General features: G+C 33.2%; 1 protein-coding gene across 2 annotated transcripts in view; it reads right to left on the bottom strand.

The window, feature by feature from the left end:
* Positions 1–4,462: 4,462 nt before the first annotated feature.
* LOC136039273 (diuretic hormone receptor-like) overlaps positions 4,463–4,651 on the bottom strand; it is a 214,200-nt gene continuing 214,011 nt past the window's right edge. For both annotated transcript variants that reach the window (XM_065722850.1, XM_065722851.1), the window contains one exon: positions 4,463–4,651. This exon is cut by the window's right edge and continues 289 nt beyond it. The gene's annotated coding sequence lies outside the window, so the exon portion shown is untranslated.

Consider the following 4,651-nt stretch of genomic DNA (forward strand, 5'->3'; position numbering starts at 1 on the left):
CAGGCCCAATATCTTCACCATGGACTGGGGGAGCGCAGAAGCTCCCTCTTCAGCTTAAGTTGTCAGTTTTATATTCAATATTTGTTTCTTGCAGCCTCTTCTTAAGCATCTTTATCGCGAAGCATGATAACTTCAATTTTTCATGATGTTCTCTAGGTACTATGTGTTATGTACCCGCTAGCAAAAATATAGTACTGATAAAACATCAAAATGTTGTGTACCCCTCTTGCTTAAACCATGTCAGGGGGAGGGAGCTTACAAAATAATTCATTACTATTGTCAAAATGATCCATACTTAACTATTTGCATGTACCATTAAAAAAATATTATGCAGGCTCCTGCATCTATCGTAAATATAATGCGCTTTTACTTAAATATTCACGCTAGCTGAAAGTCTTAGTTCCATTGTATGAGAAAAATAATTCTTTATTTGCGATCCGCTTGCCCAGATTGATCAGTATCAGAGCGTCAATTAACCAGATGCAAAAAGCATCCTTATTAGATAAGATGCTAAAGACGCACCCTTATTTATCAGCTACCGGCAGTGGAGGTTTTGACAATCCACTATTATTAAAGGCTTAACCCAGATAGTTGACTGTTGTTTATTTTATAGTAAGCTGTTGGAATTTGGAAAGCATTTTGAAATATGGAACAAATTTACGGTAAAAGCATACTAGTGAGAAATATGACTATATTATCTGGAGAACTATGTAATGGCGGGGGAGGGAAGGAGTCTTACTTTTAAATTTTATATTGAGAATTGTATCACCTCCAATTTGAGCGTACTCATCCCCTTTGTCTGTGGAGGGGGAGGGCGAGATATCCTTATTATGCTAAGAACCTTACCCGCAAATATGTTCAGATCAATTCCTCGGATCAGTCTGTTATATTGTAAGCTAGACTGAAGAAATTGCATTTTTGAATACTGGCTTCATAGCCCCAGGGCACAAAGGGAATTACCGGGTCCCATAAGCCCTATGAGAATGACAAAATCTTGCATAGCGATGCTGAAAATCAAAAGATTCTTTGACCACGTCACGGACCCTTTTCCCGCTCTTAAAAATCAATAGATGACAGCATTTCTTTGTGTTTTAGCAGCAATGAAAATAAAAATGACAGTCCAAAGAAAGGCTTGAGTAAACTTCCACTAAAAAAAACCTCTACCAAAGTCATTTACATAAGTAAACATTGGACCAAGATTATTTTTTTTTACAACCGAGGATTCCACACCTGACTGATGGGCCCAGAAAATTTTTCCTACAGCCGTAAGTTTTTAAACAGTTATTATTGTACCTAATAACCAAAGGATTTTCGAAGAAAAATATCCCAAGTTACATAACAAGCAGGTGTAGATAATCAATAATACCAACGTCTTGCCTTGAGGGAATCGTCGTTAAACTCCTTCGTGAGTTAAACTAGTAAAGAAGGAAAGAGCAGCAGCTATGCGTTTACTTAAATCCAAAGGCCCCCAATAATTAATAAAAATTGATTCACAGCCCCGTAATGCTGTCTGAGAGGTTGTTCTAGAGCGTTACACTCACGTGACGAAACCCAAAAGCTGGCCTCACTATATTTCTTTTCTCATATTCCAGCTTAAGTATCTACATTCCTAGTATGGTGTAAATAGGCTGGCATAATATCATTCCAAAATTACAAAACCATAGTTTTGGCAAAAGATCCCGTAACCAACCAGCATTCAAATTTTAGAAATGTAGCAACATGTAAGTGCATCACTAAAATTAGCCCACTCATTTTCAGTGATCTTTTGCCCTGCTCCAGCAGCGAGATTTTTAAGGACTTAAGGATTTTATTACTGAATTTTATTCTTTTAATTATATTCTATTATATTTCATATTATTATATTTTATTATATGTTGTTTTATTTCATATTATTATATTTCATTAGCTCTACTTAAACTATGAACCAACCATATACAAGAAATCCCTAAATAAAAATGTATCCCTAAATGGAATTGAAAAGCTTTTCTAGTCTAAAAGGTTTCCATTTGCGTGAATGTCCCCTCGATAAAACTATTAGTGCTAAAGATGTAACCTTGATTAAGAATAAATGACAATCAACTCACTTTATTTAGAAAGTAAGTCTGGTAATGAAGCTTCTTGTTTTGGAAGGTTAAGTCAAAATCTAGTTTTTGTGAAAATTATAATATGCAATTTTAGATCCATTTGAAAGTTAACATAGGGAACAACTAATTATTTGACATTACCTGATTCAAAATAATCGAAAAAAAATTTCTTTTGTAGAATATGGTTGCAACCTCTTTCAAAAGAGCTTATGAAAAATATTCTGGGAACGTCTTTGTAGGGAGGCCGTTTCACATTGCAATAAATAATCAGACGGAGTTTTGTTTGTAAATGTTCCAATCCACGTTTGGGTTGTTAAAAAAAAGAATAAGATAATCTTTAGAAATTTTAAGCTCCAGAGGTCTTTTAAATGGTTGCCATTCTCCCTGAGATATTCTCACCGAGATATTTAAACTTAGTTTTGATCTTGATTCTTAGAGATTCTTAGAGGTATATAAACCTAAAACATTACCCTCCAAAGTAAATCTAGTATGTACTACATTGTTTTTTTTTAAATGTTAAAATGACGATTTAAAATATTTTTGAATTATGACGGAATCATTTAAACATTGTTTATTGTCTAGTCAAAGTGGGGTTTTTGCAAGTGTTGAATCTTGGCATATTGTCAAATTCTCAGTAGCTTCTCTGGTTGGGAATCTTCGGTAGGCCAGAATTATATCTGGTGGATTAAATAATATTTGATAGTTTGAACAGGAAACACTAAGAAATTTTAGGAATTTGTTAGCCTAGGGGTGGGACAAACTTCAGTACCTTCCCCCTGGTTAGGTCACTGGCCCAAGTCCTTTTGAATTCTTTTGATCAAACATAAAAAAATAATGTAAATTTGGAACAAAAAAAAGACTTTCCTGCAGTTGTATGTTAAAAATATACTCTAATTTTACTGATCACGTGTGTGACGTAATCTTCGTAAACCAATCAAATCATTTCTCATTTATACATAAATAAATAGCTTATTCTTTTTAAAACTTGATTAATTTCAAAAAATGTTGCGTAAATATATACCATTAAAAAGTACACAAAGCTAAATTACAATCTTATTCGTTCGTCTTTCGGAAAATTTCAGCAAGTAAAAGGAACACACTAATTAGAACAACAAGTCTGAGGAATATAGTTAGAACAGTCTAAGTTTAGTGGGGGGAGGGTAAGTCTTTCTGGGGTTTGAAAGTAATTTTTGGGGAATTTTTTAAACCCGAGTGCTTTGCTCCTAGTGTGAAATCAAAAGAATTGAGCGAAGTTAAAAAGTTATTGCTGTGAGGAATGGTAGTAAAGTTTTGAACTTTTGCAAAATAACAATCTTCTCTTTTAATTTCGAATGTTGTTTTTTAATGGTGAAATAGATGTTTCTTTCGCTACTAATCGAAAATATTTGATTCTTAAGTTTCTTAATTTAAGGTTTCCTGAGTTTTGCGTTCCTACAGATACAGATATATCTGGAAATGTTCTTTTTAGAGATATTCCCAGAATACAAATTACAATTTCCTAATATAAACTTTTATTTTTTTATCTGTAAAAAGTTTAGTGAAACTCTTGATTTTTGAATGGATTCAAAAGTATGTGCGTAAGACCTTTACAAGTTAAACTTTTTTTTCATTTGTTATATTAAGATAAACAACTTGCGACCTTATTCTCTTTTATAAACATAAAAGCTTTCTGAAAAGTTTCAAACAGGATTTATAGCAGACTATAGTAGTAATATCCTTTTATGGTTTAAACAGGAGCCCTGTCCCTTCCAATCCCAGTCCTGATAATCATTTGATGCGATATTTTTAAAGCAAAACGGCTCAGGCATGCAGAAAAATCGCAAAAACGTTCACACAGAGACGGTTCACTACAGCCGTTGAACCGCAAAAATGATAATGGGATATTTAAACAGAGAAACATAAAAAAAACATTATACTTTTATCTAATACGAATACTATGAGATATTTAAACAGCAAATGCATAGGATAGGCTAAATTAGGTTCTAGAAGCCAATAACAATATTCAAGTGGATAACTTGTATAAGCCTAGGCTAGCTATACTTAATTAAGAATACAATTCTCATCTTGTATGTTGATTTCCCTTGAAATATTCCTCCAAGGGCTAAGGATTGAAATTTTGGATTATAAGGACATGACCCTCATATTTTTTTCAAATATTAATAGAAAACTTCTGATAAGCATGATATTTTCTCAAAAACTAGCTATTTATGGTTCTACAAATCTTTCAATTCAAAATAACAGATGCGGTCTTCAACAGCAAAGTAAAAATAATTCAGGTGAACTATTGTTCACCTGTATGTGTGCATCACCTGTATGATGAACTATTGTTCACCTTAAATATACCAGGTGAACTATTGTGACCCATAAACTTGCAGTAAAAACGGAAGAAATTTGTTGTTTCGCACAAAAACGGTAGTTTTTGCGAGAAATAACATCACAGGGAACCTAGGGTTAAGTGCAACACCAAAAATACGGTTTTGTAAACTCCGCGTTAACTGGAGTGACTAAACACATTCTATTAAGTTTTTCCGTATTCTATGGTCACGATTTATAAGTTTTGGACCGTT

Source organism: Artemia franciscana, chromosome 19, assembly GCF_032884065.1.
Source record: "Artemia franciscana chromosome 19, ASM3288406v1, whole genome shotgun sequence".
NCBI lineage: Eukaryota > Metazoa > Arthropoda > Branchiopoda > Anostraca > Artemiidae > Artemia > Artemia franciscana.